Source organism: Podarcis erhardii (genome assembly GCF_964252035.2).
Source record: "Podarcis erhardii genome assembly, chromosome: 6".
NCBI lineage: Eukaryota > Metazoa > Chordata > Lepidosauria > Squamata > Lacertidae > Podarcis > Podarcis erhardii.
In genome coordinates this window covers 17,447,849-17,470,702 of record NC_138510.1, presented here as the reverse complement: position 1 = coordinate 17,470,702, position 22,854 = coordinate 17,447,849, and the positions used below count along the sequence as shown (strand labels likewise).

General features: G+C 39.6%; 1 protein-coding gene across 3 annotated transcripts in view; it reads right to left on the bottom strand.

The window, feature by feature from the left end:
* The window catches only part of ZNF217 (zinc finger protein 217), a 34,423-nt gene extending 18,533 nt beyond the window's left edge, over nucleotides 1-15,890 (bottom strand). The window contains exon 1 of one of the 3 annotated variants that reach the window (XM_081867563.1): nucleotides 15,661-15,890. The gene's annotated coding sequence lies outside the window, so the exon portion shown is untranslated. Of the gene's footprint in view, nucleotides 1-13,530; nucleotides 13,701-13,817; nucleotides 13,916-15,660 lie in introns of those variants that run through there. The other 2 variants (XM_081867560.1, XM_081867562.1) reach the window with 2 other exon arrangements.
* Nucleotides 15,891-22,854: the final 6,964 nt, after the last annotated feature.

The following is a 22,854-nucleotide window of genomic DNA, read 5'->3' as shown; positions in this document are numbered from 1 at the left end:
ATAAAATGTAGTATGTATCACATGCAGCTTTAAAAAAAGCAGTTTGAACTGCTCCTTTTTCCTCACAGGGAACCAATCATTCCTAGTGGTTTTCAGACATGTATCTACAGCAATCCTGTCCAACAGCTAATTCTTGTTTTGTATAGATTTCCCTTGACTTCATAACTAACAGAAACACTTTCATATATTGAATTTATGTCTGTCCTGTGATAACTGCACATTAAATTCATCATGTATTTAACAAGCTACCAGCAAATCCTAGTAATGAAAAATATCAATATTTTCTTAATTACTTCATCCAACAAGGATAATGGCTGTTTTTTGTTTTGTTTTTTGTTACTTAAGTCCAACAAACATTGGCAGATGTGTGCTATGTTTTCTCTCTGTACACCAGTCAACTGACTTTTCTTTGTGAACAATATAATTGTGTTTACAGGCATTACCTTAGAAACCATTCATGTCAGTAGGCCCTTAAATCTTAAGCTAGATGCAAAACTACATTGCTCATATTTCTCCGATAGCTGAACAGACCTCTGTGTGCTTCTTTTTGTTGAATAACATGAGCCTGAAAGTCCTCTGTGTAATCTCATGTCTACCATTTGTAGGGCAGGGGGAAGGACAGAAAGATCAAAAATACCTTACGAATTTTCAATTCTACTTGACAGTATTCAAATCTATTTTCTCATTCTCTGGTTGTTAAAAATTATACATACAGTATATGAAGATATACCTTTTATTAACATAATAGTCCAATTGTTAGGCTTTTAATATAGGGTATTTTGTGAAAACAGAAGTGAATCTGTGGTACCTTCATAAAACATAACCAATGTATGTTATTGCAGACCACTTCTGTTTGAGAGAGTTCTACAGACCAGACTGCATTTCTTTAGTGTAGCTTAATTCTGACCTGGCATTGCAGCACTTCCAATTTCCCTGTTTAAGTGTTAAGGGACCTTGAGACCACAATGCATCTTGCAAGAATAATAAACTTTAATGAAACAACAGCAGTTTTACATTTTACTGTTGCTTCAGTTTAATGAGGAAATATGCTTTACCTCTCTATACTCTCTTCACACGACAGCCTTTAAGCCAAACACTCTGTTTCAGCCTTCCAGACCAAGGCCATTTAGTGCAACATCCTGTTCTTATAAAGGCCAACCAGATGACAATGGGAAACCTGCAAGCAGAATCTGAATTCTCCCACTTGTGATTCCTAGCAACAGGTGTTTAGTTGCATACTACCTGCAACAGTGGAGGAAGAACAATGGCATTCTTGTAGGGCTTCACTTTTTCATAAAAAAGGAACAAGGAAGTTGCCTCCTGACCATTTTCTTTCCCTGTTGGCTCCTGACTGAACAGCAAGCAAAGCAGCTGGCTTCAGAAAGCAAAATAGCTGGAACACAACTCCCTTGTGCTTCTCAGTAAGAAAAGATGAGGCTACTTTGGAGTGAGTAGGCAGCAACCAACACTCCAAGTTCTGGGTGGCTTCTGTACAGGTGCTGACTCACTGAGACGTCATGTGTGAATGGAGCAGGTATCTGTATGAACTCAGATGTTTAATTAAAAGTTCAACTGTGTAGATAAAGAATGTCAGTTGGGAAAACTCATCACATTAGTCCAACACTCAACTCTGCTGTGTATTAAGGCTCTTATTAAACAAACTCCAAGACCAATTAAGAGGCATTTGTAAAAAGGTAGCCAAAATGCAAGGCACAGCACAACAACTTCACACAGCTCATTCAAAATTCTTGGTGTTACACACAAAAATGAGACAACAAATGCAAACTGATAATCTGTTTTGCACTCTGCATTGGATGAGCACAGACGATCATCTATTCAAATTCCTGTTTAAATGTGAGGTGCTACAATTTTTAAAGACCTGATTAGTACTCAGATTGAGTTTCTTCTTATAGAAGAGAAACTTAAGAATCTTTATATCATCATATAATTTTGTAAGATCTATTTCTGGGTAATGGTATCAGAGAACATTTGAAAAATCACTTGAAATAGAAGTTTATAAACCAACTGAAAGTTTTCCTTCCATTTTATCAACCTAGTATTTTATATAATAACATATCTAGAGTGTAGGTAGGATCCATGATTCAGAGAAGGTATCTTTAAATACACACACATAAAAGGGAGAAACATTTAAATTGGACTTTGTGTATTACAGCCTACGCTTTATTTATGGAATATATGCTGCCCAATTTTGGAACTATTTAACTCCTGTGTATGCATAGGAAACAAAGTATACTTGATTCAAAAGATTAAAATCAGTAGGACACAAAGCATAACTATTTTGTGAGAAAAAGAACTCCCTACATATTGTTTCAGCTGCAGAAGAGATCAAAATAAAATAATCTAGAAGTTTGGGCATTTGACCCTAACTCCCATGTAAATGTTTCCAACAGCTGCATAGTTTTAGCATAAACATTATTTTAAAATGTACTGATCTTACAAGTAAGCTAGAATAGTCATGTATCACTACAGGCACAGATTTTACAGCCATGAGCAGCTACAGCCAGTCGAGAGTCACATATTTTGTATCAATTGTTGACTGCCTTCATTAGAGAAAGCTACATTCCTTTTCTTTACTAAGCATGTCCATAAAATAGTGAATGCTGGTACTTAAGGACATTTTCAGGTTTTGCCACAAGAACATTTTACATGTTAATAGGTTGCCAATGTACATCTCCATACACAAGTTCCATAAGGGTATCAGAACTGGAAAGGGCCTTTTTTTTTTTTTTGCTATAGCATATTGAGGGCACAATCATATGGTCCATGGGAAGGTGTCGTAAAGTCTGTAGGATTTTGAGAATCTCTCCCCAGGCAGTCAACCCTCCCAGTAGCCACAGAAAGGAGCACTGCTGTTGCTCCCTCTACTACACACACCATTTGGCTAAATGCAAACATTTTAAATGAATTATTTCTACAAGTATTACCGCCACTTGAGCCAATTCAATCTACACAGTATCACAGCTGTCTTAGTTTGGCGCATTCATGCTTTTTAGTGTAGTGGTCAGGATTCAAAGAAGTCATTCCGTTTGCTTCACATGCCCAAGGGGTTTGGGGATTGATGTTTCTAGAAGGGCAGCCTCTGGGCCGCTTGGCAAACTACTTTTAATGCTGGTGCAGAATTACAGAAATTAATGTAAGATATATCTCAAGGGCCTGTTATTTGAGAGAGAGGGAACCAAAATCCCACTAGGACTAGCCCAGTTGAAAGAAAGAACAAAATAAAAAAATTCCTTCCAGTAGCACCTTTTTTTATTTTTTTTTAATTTTTTTATTTTGTTTTGACCATGGCAGACCAACACGGCTACCTATCTGTAATTGAAAGAAAGAGGTTGCAATCCAAAGAATCACCAACACATCTCACTAAAACCAGCAAACATGCAGTAGCTTCCAGTTAACAATGGAAAAATATTCATGGCATGTAATGTGCCTAAGAATTGCCAGACATCTCTAAAAAAATTATCTTATCCCCCATATCCTTTATTAATCCCTTTCTATGTTCCCATCTGAAGTTTGAGACAGAAGAACACTATCACACTGGAGTATCTTTGGGATGGAGAGAGACCTGTGTCTAGCTTCGAACAAGACACTAAACACATTCTAATTAGTACTAGAAGTTCCAGCACATACAGAGTAGGGACCAATTAGTTCTGTCAGCCCGACCCAGAGCAGAAACAAAACAGCTGAAACACTCCTTCTGTCTTTTTGTATCTGCCTTTTGTTGGGTGTATGGATTAGCATATTTGAGAGAATTGGAGCCTAGGCTAAAGAGTTCTACATTTGGATAAGATACATTATGTGTGAAAACATTAAGACCTACCATTAAAATACTTCAGCCTTAAAAGGGGTGCTTTTTAAAAGTACCTTAGTCTAGGAAAAACAATATCCACTGAAGTGACGGGGAATGTTTAGTATTTGGTAATCCTTTATATGTAAATGCTACAGGGCTGGCAGAGGCAGGGTGGAATGCAGGCTGGCTCCCATTTGAAGAGGTGCTACCCCTTATTAGCATGGGTCCTGGTAAAATGCCCAATGTTCTTTAGTTTCCTTATGTTAGGGGTTCTCATTCTTATATAGGAGCAGGAAGCACTTAAACATTCTATGTCCTCAAAAAAGTTCTCAGACTCTCTGAATTTCCTTAAAATACTGCTTATAAAAGGTTAATCTAACCCCAACACCTCACTTTATAAAGCAATTTTATTTTAATAATATTAAGATCAAGCTTTAGCCTACCAAGAATAATTCTACAGTATAATCAAATACCTCCATGGTGATAATGTGCAGCTATCCTATGTCTCATAAGTATTGGATTAAGTACTAAAAATTATTTGTATCGATTTATTGCAGGGTATCAACTTTTAGATGATTCAGCCCAATAAGATCAATAAGGCCTTTAAGAACCATATTGTTAGGAAAGCAGTTTTTAATGTCTGGACAAAATACAAAGACTTATTGGAAAACAAGACTCCGAGGTGGCTTTCGCCTCTGGAAGCTAAGGCCCGAAAAAGACCCAATATGGAGGCCAAATGGCCAAAATATTGGGAAATATTAGAAAAAGATAGAGACAATTGGAAATTGCAGAGTTTGGAGAAAATGAAGGATAAAGTGCGAGACTGGTTACATTACGCTCAGATTAAAGAAGTCTTTAAAAATGACAAAAAGTTAGGGTTCCAGGTGGAGAAATCGAAGTTAGAAACAGAATTGTTAGAACCAAAGACTAAGGTACTATCTAGAATGTATAACTTGCTGTTAAAATGGAATACACAAGACGAAATGGTTAAATCGGCTATGATAAAGTGGGCACAGGACATTGGGCATAACATTATGTTTGAGGACTGGGAAAGGTTGTGGACCACTGGGCTGAACTTCACCGCATGTAATGCTCTGAAGGAAAATGTAATGAAAATGATATATAGATGGTACATGACCCCAGTTAAACTTGCCAAAATATACCATTCGTCTGATAATAAATGTTGGAAATGTAAAGAAAATGAAGGAACATTCTTTCACCTCTGGTGGACATGCCCTAAGGTGAAGGCCTTCTGGGAAATGATATATAATGAGCTGAAAAAGGTATTTAAGTATACCTTCACTAAGAAACCAGAGGCCTTCCTTCTGGGTATTGTCGGCCAGAAGGTGCTAAAGAAGGACCGAACATTTTTTATGTATGCAACAACGGCAGCAAGGATACTCATCGCTAAAAACTGGAAAACTCAAGATCTACCCACACTGGAAGAGTGGCAGATGCAGCTGATGGACTATATGCAACTGGCCGAGATGACTGGCAGAATCCGAGACCTGGGAGAAGAGAGGATTGAGGAAGACTGGAAGAAATTTAAGACGTATTTACAAAAACATTGCAATTTGGTTGAATGTTAAGAAGGATGCTAGATTATAAAAAATTGGCCACCACTAAATTAGATTTGAATTTGATGATAAGTGAGATTAAAGAAAACATAATTTTTTTGGAGAATTGCTAGATTATATTTAAATGAGTGGATATAAGATCCTAAACAAGTTGATAATTTGCTTGGAAAAACCTTTTTATGATGTAAATGGGAGCGGGAGACGTGAGGGAGTCCAAAGAAGTGATGAAACCACGTTATGATATAAGTAAGGTTGTTTATTATTTGTGCATTTGTATTCAAAAATTTTAATAAATATTTATATTAAAAAAAAAAAATAGATGATTCAGCCCAGTATTTAAGGCTCTCAACGGTGAAAAGGATTTTAAAGAAACCCCAAACTGGCAAATAGTATCTAATTTCTTTTGGATGCTGTGTGTAATATTGCAGCAAGAAATCCTACTACTGCTATTACTATTTAAGGCCTACCATGTATAAAATACCAGATTTTGATATTGCTACCAGCCCTACATCACTTAAGGTAGAAAAGCTGTAAGAATTTCTGTTTGGCCTCATCTGTGTTTTGCCAAACCAGTTTACAACATAGTCAAATAAATTGCATGGCACAAAGTTACTTGGACTGTACCATTTTAAACTCTGGACGGTATTGGACATTCAAATGTTTCTCAGCATGAAATGAAAAGAAATGAAACACCAACTTCTTGCTGCTTTCCATATACTGTGATGTGTTTAATTTTGTTTAATATGGGCAGCATATAAACACATGATGCAACACCTGCAGGAAGAACTGGTTAATTCCCAGAGTTTCATTCCACTTTATTCATCTGAATATGTGAACTGTCTCAGAGTCAATGCTTCAGTGGGCCTGATAAGACTGTAGCCAATAAATGAGTTTTCATTAAGAGCCAACTGATCAGAAGCCCCCCCCCCAAATAATCTGCTGCTAAATTATACTACATCACACTGCAGGTGGGAAAATCAAACGTTTGAATACTTCACTTGTAGTATGAACACTTCGCCTGCAACTTTAATGTAAGAGAATGAATAAGAAGTGGCTCCCTAAAGCTACAAAAGCTAGCAAACTTTTTATACATGGAGAAAAGATTCAACCATTTGATTCCCCCACCTGTAGTCTGAAGAGATACACTCCAGCAGAACATTCATCATGCGGGCCTCTAGCTGATAAGAGTGTGTCTTTGAGTGTGCCACTTCAAACATTCACACATTATATGACACCTAGGAATTTCTACCATTTTGTGCTGACTGCAGAATGCAGTAAGCACCGAAATATTGTAGCTATAAAATCAAGACACACCGAACTCTTCCTTCTGAATATATATATACTCTCAAGTTTCTTCTATCTCACCCTAGAAAGCACAGTCTTACTTGTTCATGGCCGACATATAACCTAAATTAACCAGTTCTATAGAAATCATGAATTAATATAGAACAATTTCTATGATTAACCACAGCTCTGAAAGATTATTGCTATTCTGATTAGCTGCAACTCTTCAAATAAAAACTAAACCTATTGCCAAGGTTTTACTAAAAAAAAAGAAAAGGATAAAAAAGGAAGGTACATGGAAGTAACTCCCAGGTGTTTATAATTCACAACCTAAACATCATTGCAGTACAACTAACATTTAGCAATACAGCTGGTTTCTTCTTTGTAAAGATCACTATGACCAATTTAACAATACACAAGACATAATTGAGCTTGGTGCTGTGGTTTAAACCACAGAGCCTAGAGCTTGCCGATCGGAAGGTCGGCAGTTTGAATCCCCGCAACAGGGTGAGCTCCCGTTGTTTGGTCCCTGCTCATGCCAACCTAGCAGTTCAAAAACACACAGCGCAAGTAGATAAATGGGTATCACTCCAGCAGGAAGGTAAACAGCGTTTCTGTGAGCTGCTCTGGTTCACCAGAAGCAGCTTAGTCATGCTGCCCACATGCCCCGGAAGCTGTACACCTGCTCCCTCAGCCAGTAAAGCAAGATGAGTGCCACAACCCTAGAGTCATCCACAGCTGGACCTAATGGTCAGGAGTCCCTTTACCTTTAAGAAGGCAATGGTTGGTATTTGTGTTTTTTGACCAAACAACCAACATTTGTTAAAATAGTCACCAACCCTGGCTTACCCAGCATATGCTGTAATCAACTTATCAAGCAGCATGATTTCAAGTTATATAATTACAATCACTCGGCCTTAATAAGAACAAAAATTATATTTAGTTAAACAAGCAAGAATATGATCACTTCACGGCATCTGTGCAGCTCAGGAGCCCAATAATCCTTGAAAGTATAGGCCAAAGATTTCCCAGTGGGTAAAATTATTTACTCCATTCAAATGCATTTGAGGATCATGTGAAAAAATGTTGCAACAAGTTTTGTTTTATTCCAAGTACCTTTCCTACAGTTTAATTTTGACACCTACAAGCAAAATGTATTCACCAGTAAAGAAAAATCACATGCTAATTTGTTTTCAGAGTAGATGTTTACATAATAAAACTGTATCAAAGAACTAAATGTCTTCTCTGATATCTAGTATTGGGGAGGAAACAAGTCATTGTCCCTGCCCTAGATTTAGTGGCTCTGTGGGTTAAACCACTGTGCCGCTTGGGCTTGCCGATTGAAAGGTCGGTGGTTCAAACCCCCGGTCCCAGCTCCTGCCAACCTAGCAGTTCGAAAGCACGTCAAAGTGCAAGTAGATAAATAGGTACCGCTCCGGCAGAAAGGTAAACGGCATTTCCGTGCACTGCTCTGGTTTCACCAGAAGCAGCTTAGTCATGCTGGCCACATGACCCGGAAAAACTGTCTGCAGAAGCGGACAAATGCCGTCTCCCTCGGCCTGTAAAGCGAGATGAGTGCCACAACCCCCAAGTTGTTCGTGACTGGACTTAATTGTCAGGGGTCCCTTTACCTACTCTGGAGATCTCTGTTTCTTTTTAGGAAGACAATCCTACATTTAATGTTTACTGGACACCAAGCCAATGTGTCTGAAGCAAAACCAGAAGACTCCTAACAGCACAATCCTATGCATGTGTACTCCACTGTATTAAATGGAATTCACAGGTATGTAAGTGTTGTTTCTATGTAAGTGTGCATAGCACTGCAATCTAAATATATATCAGATGCAAGATCTATGCCAGGGGTAGGCAACCTAAGGCCCGGGGGCCAGATGCGGCCCAATCGCCTTCTCAATCCGGCCCGCGGACAGTCTGGGAATCAGCGTGTTTTTACATGAGTAGAATGTGCCCTTTTATTTAAAATGCATCTGTGGATTATTTGTGGGGCCTGCCTGGTGTTTTTACATGAGTAGAATGTGTGCTTTTATTTAATATGCATCTCTGGGTTATTTGTGGGGCATAGGAAGTCCTTTTTTTTTCCCCCCCAAAATATAGTTCGGCCCACCACATGGTCTGAGGGACGGTGGACCGGCCCACGGCTGAAAAAAGGTTGCTGACCCTGATCTATGGTTTCTAAACCTGGACGGTTATTTTCAATATTTAAAGTGGAGAATATGAGGTCCTTTTGATCAACCCAACTGACTAAGAGACTCATCTGACAAAAAGGAATTTGTCATATTATCCAAAGTGCCAGAAATTGTTTCCCCAAAAGTGGAACGCCCTCATGAGCCAATTTATGTGCTATCCCCCTACTTTTCTAACATACACAAACAGGCAACACAAAATGCTATTTACTAACCTCCTTTGCTATGTCATTCAAGGATGCTAATTAAAGCTGCTGATATAGTTGATGTGAACAGTTCAGGAGGTTGAGAAAAGGAGAAAATTCCTACTTGTGGAATTCTTCTAATTCTTGAACAGACCCAAGGATTCCTTGCTTAGAGCAAAACGTTATTTAACTTTATTATGAACCAATTTTAAAAAGGTTAAACCAAGAATTCAGCTAACTACTGATAAACTACAAAACATACTTTTAAAGAACCACCACATGTTTGCCCCAGATTGGGGACAAGAATATAAATGCTACCAGCTCACTAACTTTGGGCTAGTAAACTTAAATTTACAATTGTTAATCCACATTTACACACACAAGCTGCACAGATTACTCACCCAATTTCTAAGGTCCAAAAACTTGATTACACAAGACATTATACAAACATGTTTTCCCCAATTCAAATACTGTAAGTGGTTACAAATCTCCAGTGATAGGATCCAACCTTTTTATACTTTTCTGTATTATTCATCTGCTAATTTTTATTTGCTGGAGCCTTACACAGATTTGAGTGTCATTAAAAATGCTCAAAAAGTGTTCATAATGAATGAATATCTTTTATGCCAAAGGCGTAGCAAATGTAATTATGTGAAGGGGGGCAATTGTATTGGACTCCTGATGTTCTAATCAAGAGAATGAGAATAAAGGAGGGCTTGTAAGCTTAGTAATGGCAGCCCTGCTGTGGCAGAAATTTTGCTGATTTTCTACATTTAAATAGTAGGTTGAACTGGAAAGGATGACATGAGATAAATAAGTAAATGACAGTCCAATAACCTTACTTATTTAATCATCTGAATCTCTGTGGAAGCAAGTAAACTCAAAGGTCAAGCTTCTCTTTCAAATTTGCCTAAAGATAGGAAAGCTTAGTCATTTTAACTATAGGTAAAGAGCTGAAAGAAGTCCTTCATTCGCCAATAGAGTGTGTTTTTTTGTATGTGGTATGAATAACATTTCACCATACCTGGCATAGAAGTAGTGAGAATTTTCTCTTTTAGATATTTTTAAAACTAGGCCATATTTATCACTACAGTACTTCCCTGGCCTATAAAAGCCTAATTACAAAGTCTCAGTTTTACACAGCTGCTACCATACTGAAAGTCAAATGAGATCTGTAATTTCATTTTCAACTATTTTTCCAAGCAAACATGCAATAATTTGCACCTTGATGCTGAACATACTGCTTGGAATTATACCACACTAATAGCAGTAGGACTTACTTTCAAGCAACACGATTAGTATCAGGGACGTGCTTTTCACTTTGATCTTGTACATATAGGAGGCAAATAAAATCCTCAACCGTGCAATTTCATTGATGCAAAGTGTAGCAACACTCTTAAGTAATGCAGCTAAGTGTTTGAGAGGCAGAGAGTTTTTCAAAGAAGCCCTAAATGAAACAAACAAATGTGAAAGAATAGTGCAGAGTACCTTTTTTCCAGTCATATCGCCACCCCCTCGCCTTGCCAGTCTCCACCAAAACAAAGGAGATATTCCAAGCTACCCAATAGCTCTCCATCTGGAATCTAATGCAATTTCTCTTGAAGGAGTCAATAGCAATCCTCTTAAAACCCCTATAAATATAGCCTCCCTTCGCTATGGCACTTTTTAAGAACCACAAATTTATAAATAACACTGCTTAATTAAAACAAATCCAGGAAATGGCTTCCCATCTACTCTAAAATGGGTTACCATTATAAGACATGCTGTGGTTTGGAACAACAACAACCAGAAAACCCCAACATCTATAGGTCATGAAAAAGTTATTTTCTACTTTATAGAAAAGACACCCATACTTTAAAATATGTATGCTGTATATGTAACTTGGGAGGAAGTTTTCAGTACTCTTCTTTATTTCCTTTAAGGAAGAGCTATTCAGTGGACAATATAAAATCTTTTTCCCCCTTTAAATGGGAACTTTAAATGTTGCAATTTTGCCTCACATAGAATTTCCATAGAGACACGTACCAAAAATAAGACTTGTTTCTCAGCAAGAATCGTCAGCTGCCATTAAAGCCACACCTTAAAAAGTTCTTACCACACAGCAGCCAAGCAAGTACAAACTAGTGGTGGCTCTTTTCAGAGCCAAAAAATAAGTTGAGCTAAAAGTTGGGATGATTTGGTATTTTAACATCAGATCTTAAACAGGCTGTGGTAAAGGCAGAAATATAAGCCATCTTTTTTTTTTTTAAGGCTCTAGTAAATGCATGGTTTGTGTGTGCTTTTTTTTTAACACACAAGTGTAGTCTAACAACCTTTCACAGGAATATAAATATTTAACATTTAAACCTGACAACACAGCACTAAAAGATAAAATGCCTTCCTGCTAAGAGCAATAGTGCCTCAGAACTGGAAGGCAGCTGTTGTTCCCCTGCCTTCTCTTTTGTTGCACCTAATCTCATGTCAAGTCATTCAAGCAGCTCCAAAGCGATGAAGACATAATTGAATCAACCTTATACATTTTTATTTTATATTTTAAAAAACCCACTATTATCAATTAGCTATATGTACATGCTAAGTTTTTCCAAACAGGCTAACACTCTTCTTTCTCTCCAAAAAACAAAAACAAATCCAATGCATGCACACACAACCACAATGAAACTGAAATCAACGACTCAAACTTTGCAGAAGGGAATATAACTTGGTATGTCAGATCAATCAATAGTCCACTGAAATATTTTCTCAGCTACAGCTGTTTGTTATGCATGATGATTATCTGAATAAAGCCTCAACAGTAGCATCACTTCAAGAAAACCAAGGGAATTCTCCTCTCTCTCTTTCCCCCACCCCCAGATTTATTAACCATACAACATATACATTTTAGTATTCTCTCAAGTGGGAGTTCTTAATAAAAAGAAGTAACTGATGTCCCATCACAAGCTGGCATGCCTATTGCACATATTAAATACTGACTCATCAATTCACATAAAACTGGGGGGGGGGGGAGAAGAGAGGATCAAACTCCACCTACTTTCCCTCCCCCACCCCCAAAGAAAGCAGTTTAACCTACTTTTGTGAGCCAATCCTTTCATGATGATCCAGAAAACAACTAATCATGAAGTCATAACATTTTTTTTTAAAAAAAGGCATCTCAAGTCCCAAATCTACAGAAGACCCCCTGAAGTGTAACAAAACATGGCGAGAGAAAACATTTGCAAGCCATTGTTATAAGAGCACTGTGCTCAGATACCTTTGCAGACACAAAAACCAGCCCCTAGCTGCCAACAGAAGTGGTCAGCAAGTCAATGCCTGCTATTCAGTGTGTAGTTAGGAGTTTTATTTCTCTGCCTTCCTGATCATATCAGGCAAGCTTCTCAAGGCCTAATACATTGTGAAGAATGATATGACTCTTCTCTCCCCCCCACGACATATTTGTAAGTGTGTTATTTCCTTCTGTTCCCTTCACATGCAGAAACTTCCCTTTTCACATTCTTCTGTAAAAGATTTCACTTCATCTACATGATTAAGTTCCTATTTCTGCTTTTGGCTATATGCTAGATTCTTTCTTCTACTCGCCCCTCAGCCCCCCCCACCCTTTCCACCCATCAGAAGCAATGTGTATATTTTAGCTTTCAAGGTCATTTTAGGAAGGACAAAAAAATAACCACAAGGAACCTTTTCGTTTTGTTTTCCTTTGCAAACACTCCATCTGAACCACAATGCCGAAGTTATTCGAACATCTAAAAGCCCTTCAAGCTAGAAACCCAAGACAGAAATTTTGCTGGCCACCACTTCAGAAACTCTTTTTAACACTTCGATTCTGATACTCACAAGGCGATTCACACACAGCATACATTATAATGGGGGAGGGGAGGGGAGGGGTGGGCACACGGGACTGCGTGTCGAATGACTGCTTTTGGCGAATAGGTTTTTGTTTATTTCAACTGCAGAAACCCTAACACACCCAAAGTGAAGCCGATTAGCCAATAATTAATGTCTCCCCATATATAGGTAAGGTATCAGTATACGGAAGTCAGTTCACATCACCAAACACACTTTAATGAATTTGTATTCTCCTCCTCTCCTAGCAAAGTCTATTGTTGTTGAAGAGCCACAGCTCTTCCTTTTCCACTCCCCTTTTTTAAAAAAAAATTGTGTACACACACATACAGTATATATACTGTATACACACACACAATTTGAGGTGGGGGAGAAATAACTCTGCAACGCCCCGGGGCAGATTAGATTCCGCAGAAGCAGCATTCAAAATGAAACTGACAAAAAACGGATCAATAAACTTTTCATTAGCAAATCTGAAGCCCCCCCTCCACCCGCGCCCCCCCTCCCCAAACCAGGAGCAAAACACATTGCAAACCTTTCCTCCAGGAACATCCCTGACTCACAAAGAAGATCCTTCCTCTTCCCCCCACCTCCTCCTCCTCCTTAAGATCGACATATCGAGTATTGAAAACAAATACCTATGTCTCTAATGGAAGTTTCAAACCTCTACTTGGATGGCAGAGAAAGAAGGAAGGGAGGAAGGGAGAGAGAGAGAGAGGCTGCAAGGCAGAAGAGACGAGGCAGAAATCACACACAGCAAGAAGTTTAGAGGAAGCGAGGCTAATCTTCCCCTTCCTCATCTATCTATCTTCCTCCCTTTTGGTGGGTGGGAGGGGTGGAAAGAAAGAGGAAGAAATATAGCATAACGACGAGACCTTTAAAATGGGGTGCTTTTTTTGAGGGGGGGGAGGGAGGTTTCTTTTACCTGCTGCTGATCTTCCTCTGCCTAGTGGTGGCTGTTGGTGGTGGTAGGAAGAAGATAAAAACTGACACAACAGGAGTTGCTGCGTTTGAATGAGAAAGAAGAGAGGGAGGAGGGATTCTTGTGGGAGGAGGAAGGAGGGCTATTGGGAGTTAGCTTTTTTTTTTTTTTTAAGGCTGGTTGCGTGAGCTAAAGACACACACACACACACACACCCCTGATCCTTTTGGCTTTTCTCTTCCTGATACCATTTGGGGAAAAGGAGGATTGGGGAGAAAGGTTAAGGTAGGGCATTTCCCAACAAAAGTCATTGGAGGAGGAGAGATGCTGCAATGAGGGCACTGCTGGAAACCACCAGTCTTGAAAAGGGATGGGTGGGAGAAGAGTTAGGTGTATGCAAGCACACACTTGTCCACTTTTACTGGGGAGGGGGCGATTCCTCCCCAATTCAATAGCAGAGATGAATTAATGTGACACCTTTTATGTCCCAGGGTTTAGCAAGGATGCTGGTAAAAGGACATTTCATTTGCTTACTTTACATTAAACATGTATACACTGCCTTAGTTCCAAAAGGAATGAAAGAGGAACATGAAAACATAAACAATCATACACTAAAATACTGATTAAAGAGTACATACACATGATCATCCCGTTGCCATAGTTTTCTCCATAATTCCCTACAAAATTTCAGGACAGGATTATGACCCCTCCCATATACGTAAAATGCTTTTTAAAGTGTCTACATGCCCTCCCCAATTATTTTAAATTGTAAACATCATCATCATCTTATTTGTATGTCACCTTTTCATAGTTAAAGCAATGCTCAAGGTGGCTTACAACATGACAAGATTTACATAGTTACCAACATAACAAAAGTCTTAAGCAATAAATAAAACACATCAAAAAGTACACAACCAAATGGAAAACACATAAATCTAAAAATCTAAAACGAAGAATATTCATTGAAGCAAGGAATATTATTATTATTATTAAAATTAGTAAGCCACTTTCCCATGTAAATATGCTTACGACAGAACAACTAAAATGAGAATCAATGCATCATTACCATAACAATCAAATACTAAGCCGTTTCAAAACTTATCTAGGATGCTGTTAAGCGCCATACCCACTGCCATGTCGCAAGGCTTTGCTGAGATCCACTGAGGCCCTGTGTAGTGAACAGTCCTTGGCACAACTACTAAGACGTTTAATAAAACAAACCTACAGAACACAATGGGATTTGTGGGTGAATGCGCCCAAAGGTTGCGGCCTAAACCCCTAATCCCATAACTCAACACCTCCTTCCAGAGATGCCTCGTTCCTCATCAAACACACTTGAGCAACAACAAAATAGTGGGATTATAACATATATTGAGGAACCAGGCAAAAAACGTTTCTGTATAACCAGGGCCTTTGGCTGAAAGAAATATTCTAAAGTCTTTTAAAGGTGTTTGTGGGAGGTAGGGGGGTGTGTGTGTGTGTGTGTTGGTTCGTTACACATTTTGTGTTATTTTGTATTTTGAAATTGTGACCCGCCCTGTGATCTTTGGATGAAGGGGCGGAATACAAATTTAATAAATGATTATGAGGATGATAACAATTCCCCAACGCAAAGTGCCAGCTCTGAAGGCAGTAATTCTGTTATTTTAATCCCTCTGGATGGCAGCAGGGGGCGGGTGGGGGCGGAATCCTTAAGGCACAGTCCTATCCCCGTCTACTCAGATAAAAAACCCCATTGAGTTCAATGGCATTTACTCCCGGGGCAGTGGTTACAAAAGCGCGGCCTAACGTTTAGTGGTTTGCCCATGGGCACATCCTCTGGAGAAAGGGGGGGAAGGCTAGTCACCTTCGAGGGGGAAAATGACCCTCGAGCCATAATCCCCATAGTCAAGCACACAAAATCCCACAGGGAAAGGGGCTGTTTTAGTGGCCTTGCAGGTTCCCTGCACAGTGACTCGCCCAAGCTGAGGAGCTGGCTTGTCGCCATGGCGGCCCACTCGGCTAGGCCCAGTCTCGTCGTCCGCCCCGCAGCGGGCAGGGCGCTTCGGCCTCCCCGCAGCCCTCGATCAGGGCCGCCTCCGCTCTTCCCTTGCCCTCGTGGCGCCTCAGCCCCAACAGCTCGGAGGAGGGAAACGAGAGATGAGGCCGCCGCGGCCTGAGGAGATCAAGGCACACGCGCGCGCGCGCGCCAAGGAGAGCGGTTGGGCCTGAGGGCGGGAAGGAGAAGAAGGGGTTGTTGGTGGTGGGGCTCTTTCATCTAGGGCGGAGAGGGGGGCATTTTAAGAAAGTTTCCAGAAAGAGAGAGACCCCCCCTCCTCCCTAGTCTGTGAGAGCAGAGGACAACGAGGGGGCACCTTAAAAGATTCAGCAAAATTTACCGTGGCGTCGGCTTCCGCGGGCTGCAGGTCGCTTCGCTTCTGCCGCGGGGATGCGGCGAGTCACTCTCTCAGGCAAGACTAGTCGTGGCGACAAAGAAAAAGCGTTATAGCGAACCCCGAAACAAAGAGGAATGCTATTTATCTTCCTTCCCTCCCCCATAAATTTGAGGAGAGAAAATGTGTGGGTTTGTTTTGGGGGGAGGGCCAAAGATTTCAGACATGGAATGAAGAACAAGGGAAGTGAGGAAGTTATGAGGCCAAGAAAAAATGCTTTCGGTTTAGCTTTGGGAGGCAGATACATTTGTTTTATATTTATTTACTGGTCAGTGTTGTCCCACTCCCCACTATGTGCAGTCACCCAGCCACCCCTGAATCTGGCACATTGAGTTGTGCATGGAGCCCCACCCTCACAGGCTCACACCCTTGTGAAGTAAGTTAGGCCTGCTGTGGGGAACCGTTGCCCCCCCAGATGTTGCGGGGGGGGGAATGTTCCCTATTCATCTGGGAGGCCAAAAACTAATGTCTTATTGGTCACTTATCCAGGTCGTGGGGATGGATCTCCCCAGCGTTACCTGCAACCCTCTGGCCCTCTGATATATTATTTAATAGTTATAAAACAATATTTAAGCATTTGAAATGCCTCGCATTATCTCGGTAAGGCAGGCTAGCATTATTATTTCTAAATGGTAGATGAGGTCCTCAGGTTGAGTGATAGAGGTTTGTCTAATAGAATTGAAGCCTTATTTACCTAATATATATATATATATATATCTCTATATATATATCTATATATAAGAGAATGGCTTCATTTGCCCCAGCTGCAGTATAACATGTTTCTCCCATGTTGGTCTCTACATCCTCTACAACACTGTAATTCGCCAGCAGTTTGACTTTACCCCGGATAGCGCACTCTTCCATTGTCTCCCGAGACAGATAGATGGCAACCATGACGGGTGAGATTTGAATTCTGGACTGCCACATAAAGTGCAGCAAAACAATATGCTATCACTGTCTGGGGTGGTGCGTGTCTCTCAATGCAGCAGAGAACCTAGCATGGTGGTGCTGTTTAAAATTGGTGGATGTGAATCAAAAAAGGCACTGCTAGTACTTCTTTAAATGTGTCCCCATTTATTCAGTGCATTTTAAGTGGTGTAAGAATTAATTTAAAAACAATGGAGGACCAGCAAGAATAAAGGGACTGAGCAACATGTAGGAGAAATAATGGTCACAACTGTGGTGAGGAGAATGGAGTTCTGTAATTTCTTGCTTGGCAGGGGGTTGGACTTGATGGCCCTTGTGGTCTCTTCCAACTCTATGATTCTATTCTAATTTACTCCTTACTCTGACAATTTGGTCAGATAGAGCAGTACATTTCTAGAGCAGGCCATGCATTGGGCCTGAGCTGTTGTACCTCATCAATCAAAACAATAGCTTTCAAGGTTGCTTTGGAATAGTGACTAAGGTTATTAACAAAAGTTGAGTTGTTTCTTTATCAGTGCAAGTACATTTTGAGCAAACTCTTTTTCTCTCTGTGCATGTAAATTTCTTTTTTAAATAGTGAAGAGGACACTACTGTAAATTACACTACTGTAAATTTTACTTTGTTTCTTCTATCTGACTTCCTTTGGCATAGTTTAGGTTAACAGGCACCCAACAACTGCAGCATTCTGTAAATTTGAAATACCGGTAATAGGCATTGTTGTTTTGATCTGTCCTCCAAGGCTACTCGAGCAACAATAAACAGCAGCTGTGCAGTTTTGGAAGACTGTGTTTTACGGTAATGTTGTATCCAACACTGTTACTGTCTTTACCTATTGGAATCTTGGAAGTGTGGCAGTCAGGCTGCATTTATTTAGAATACATTAACACTTTCCCACACATATCAATATGGGGATGAAACAAAAAGAGCAAAGACAGGTATTTTCCTGATGACTGCCTAGCTTTAGATCTTTGAACACACGTCTACCCACTCAGTAAGGTGAGGCTGCACTTTAAAAGGACAAGCTGGTATTTGTGCTGTACTCTTCCCGTTTTTCCAGCAGCCCATCCCCATACATTTTTCCCAGCCAGGCTTACTTCTGGCATTAGAAGCCACAAGGCCAGAGCTCAGATAGGCAGATAGAAGCCGTTTTGATGCACCAAAAATACATCTGTGCTCTCCAGCTGTATTCTAGTAAGAGCTGTTTGATAATGGCATGAACTTACTTGGGAGGTTGGAGGTTTTTAAGCAGAGGACAGATGGTCATCTGTCAGGGATTCTTTAGTTGTGACTCCTGCATTGCAGGGGTTGGACTAGATGATCCTTGTTATCCCTTCCGACTCTACAGTTCTATGGTGATGATGATATAGATGCTATGCTGCCTCAGGACTGCTGTAGTAAGTATAGAAATATTTGTGGTATAGAAATATTTTAATAAAAAATAACCAAATAAGGCACTTTGCTCCCAGTTCCACATAGAGAAGCTTGTCAGACTGGCAGCTGAACTGTATAGTGGTACCTCAGGTTACAGATGCTTCAGGTTATGTGATTCTGGGTTGAAAAATTAGTGGCATCCCTTTGGCATTTCCCCTCCAGACCAACTTGAATCCAAATTAGAACTAAAGAATGACCTGGCTATGTTTTAAGCCAGTAATGTGTACACAGCCTATGTACCCTGCATATTAAAGCGCATTATCCTCTTTGGTGACCTTCTCTGTGCAACCAGGTCACTGGCACTGGCTGAGTGTGCATGTTTTGTCTGCACTGGAATGTTGTCTCCAAGCACCTCACAATAGCCTTCCCCCCTAGAAATGAATGTCATCCATTAATTTCTAATGGATAACGTGCACACTCAGAGTCATTGTGAGGTTTTGCTAATGTACTGTGATGTAACAGAATTCAGTGGGAATTTCTGAGATCTGAGCCAACAACTCTCTGAGCAGAACTCCACCCTGTCACCTGCACATCCCTGGTCCAGGTTGTTTCTTAACAGTGTTACCAGATACATAACAATTCCTGTTCATATATAAGACTGTTTGATTGATTGATGCCCTGCTCTTCAGCCAAAAGAGTCTATTGCAAGACAGTCCCTGTTCTCAGCCTTGCATTTCAGATGACACAACAAAAAAGGAAAAAGGGATGTGGAGGGAAGAGGGAGGAGGAAGAAAGCAATCTCAGACAACCATTCTCAGAATTTCAGTTCTTATAAGGACTAGCCGCAATGGAAACTTCTTGTTGAGGAATAGCTGCAGGCAGATGGTCTCCTAGCACAATTATTCAGGGCTTCTTAGTGAAAAAAGCAGCACAGAAGGAATTTCCTCTTGTGTACAGGAAGACTCCGGCAAGATCATTGCATGGGAGAATGTGCTGGAGACTGTTATTTTTTCCTAGTTTGCTACTGACATTGCCCCAAGCAGGGACAAAGGAGAGTTCTGATACTGTGTTCTTTCTCCTCTAACCACCCACAATATTTACATTCCTCTCTTTAGTGGAGGAAAAAGTTCACAAAAAATGAATTTAAAATTAGCATAAAAAACCTAAAAGGAATACATAAAAACCAGAATTTGGTGTATGTAAGACAACAGCAAACAGCAAACCCTTAACACACTATGCTCCCCAAATATCCAATGGATTTTAAATTATATATACATTTGCCTCTGTTTGAGAAACAGCAAAAGAAAAAGAGAAGTGGACCTCCTGTGGGTCACCACTGAGAAAGCCCTACAGCAGAGAGCAGAATGTAGATCAAAATCTACTGCTAGAGTTCTGGGAGCTTTGCAGTAGATCAGCAAGGGATTTGCAGTAGATCTAGCAGTACTGCTAGGGAAGTGATGAATGAGAAGTTAAAGTCCCCACCCCTACCCACAGAGAGATATAAAAGAACATAGGAGGAGGAAAATCTTTAAACTATTTAGGCGCAGGGAGAAGCTTGTGGCCACAAAGAGGAGGGGGATAGAAGGAAGCTAAAGTTGGTGAGAGTGTGTATGAGGTTCTAGCTATCAGAAAACAAGAATCTATAGGCTTTGGGATAAATATCTAATATCAGTAATCTGGCAACACTGGAGTGTGACAGTATCTTGGATGATAAAGAATGCGAGAAAGAGAGAATGCTGGGAACTGCAATTATGTAGACAGATAAGAGTACTCCCTTGAATTTGGGAGGACTGCCTTGGACTAACAACAGCACTAAAGCATGCAGTATGAGAAGCTGCACAGGGCACAGGCAGGGGCTATGAGGCACAACCATGTATCCTCAGACAGGAACAAAAGGAGCCTGTGTGACTCAGTAAAAAAGGGAACCATTTTATATCCTTAGCTTTGAGATCAACACAGCGCTCATCCTTGTAACCACCACTATGCAATGTTTTCCATAGTATCCCTGCCCTGTTCCTGCAAATACAGTTTATCATTCCATTAGCAATTTATAACTAGTGTCAACTAAGCATTGCATAGCCTTTGCCTGCTTGCTTTTGGAGGTTAAAATGTGAGTTAAGGAGAAACTCTGAAGCTTCAGGGTTATCCTTTGTCAAGTTGTAGCTTGGGCACGCTACAGATTGCACCATGGAAACTTTGTTTATGCTTGCATATCTTTACATGGACTCAAAACTCAGAAGACACACATAATTTTGATCACTTGGGTAGTGTGGTGTAAACGAATGCTGCTGTTAGTAGTACTATGCAAATGGAATGTGTTGTTCACTGGGGATTAAACCTGACATACCTGTTCTTGGAAAACTGTGTTCAGCTTTGAATCACAATTCAGTGGTCAGTAGGAAGTGTCATGCAAACCCCACATAATTTTACTATCTCACTTATATACTTTCCCTTTTAAGTTTTAGCTCATGGATTCATGAGATTCTTGGCTTTCATGCAGCTTAAAGACTCGAGGTTGTTGCATTCCTGACAGGAAACAAATTTGGAAATATTGTTTAAAATCTGTATGATTCATCATGTATTTTAGGAAGGGATGGTGTTTTCCCTGGTTCTTTAATGTTGGATAGTGACAGTCCTGGGCTGAGGGTGCATTCATTAATTTTGCTGGTTGGGTATTTTGGTAGAAAACAGAAACTAGTTTTACAAGTTCTTACAAAATAAAATGTAGCTCCATTAAAATAGATGAAACACATTATGGTGACCGACATATTTTTGTACGCCATCCCAATCTCTGAGTAGTGTGCAATTCCTTTTTTTTAAAAAAATTTCTTTATTAATTTTCATTAACAAACAAACATAAATACATAACACGCATTCAGCACAAAGAAATAAAAATAAAGAATATAAATAAAACAAACAACAAGACAAAAAAAAAAGAGAAAAACAAGAACATCACACAACTAATTGACTTCCCTCCACCTCGGTTTTGGGTTATATAACGTCGTAAGGTTATATTAAGCCTACTGTGATCTTTACATTTTTAAAATCTGCTTCAATATATGTAATAAATTTGTTCCATTCTTTAATAAACTTTGTTTCTTTCTGATCTCTGATTTTTTGTGTAATTTTTGCCAATTCTATGTATTCAAATAATTTATTTTGCCAATCTCTTACCGTTGGTATGTTAGATGTCTTCCAGTTTTGTGCTATTAATATTCTAGCAGCTGTTGTTGCGTACTGGAATAATATCTGGTCCTCTTTCTTGATTTCATTACCGATCATCCCCAAAAGAAAAGCCTCAGGTTTTTTGATGAACGTATATTTAAACATTTTTTTTAATTCATTGTATACCAACTCCCAAAACTTTCTTATTTTTTCGCAAGTCCACCACATATGGTAGAAACTTCCTTCTCTATTTTTACACTCCCAGCACTTTTTGTCACCAGTCTTATACATTTTTTCTAATTTTACAGGGGTGATGTACCATCTGTACATCATCTTTTCCATGTTTTCTCTTAATGCAACACAGGCTGTAAATTTCATATCTATGTTCCAGAGCTTTATCCAATTATCGTATTCCAAATTGTATCCCAAATCTATCGCCCATTTTACCATAACTTCTTTAATCTCCTCACCTTTAGTATCCCATTCTAACAATTGGTTATACATTTTAGATAAGAGTTTAGAATTTCCTTCCAATATTTCTATCTGAAATCTCAATTTTCTTTCGTTCATCCCAATCTTTTTATCTTTTGACCACAGAGCATTAATTTGATGAAATTGTAGCCAGCTCGTTAATTTATCTCCTAACTCTTCATATGTTTTTAACTTCCAACCTTTTTCTGTTCTAATCAATAAATCTTCGTATGTCCATCTTTCACCTTCCATATTTGTTTTTTTGGTTGTTAAAATATTGATTGGCGACAACCACCAGGGAATATTCCTTTCAAGCAGATTTTTGTTTCTCTCCCATACCTCTAGCAGTGGTCCTCTAATTATATGATTGGAGAATCCTTTGTGTACTTTTGCTTTGTTGTGCCACAGATATGCATGCCATCCGAATCTAGTATTGAACCCTTCTAGGTCTAGCAAGTCGGTATGTTTTATAACAATCCATTCTTTAATCCAACATAGGCATGAGGCCTCATAATACAGTTTCAAATTTGGTACCGCAAATCCTCCTCTTTCTCTTCTGTCTGTGAGTAGTTTGAATTTAATTCTTGGCCTTTTCCCAGTGTGCGATTCAAAGGGTTCCAGATGTGGTCCTGTGGGTTGTGTTTCCTTTTGGGAATGAGGCACAGAGAAGACT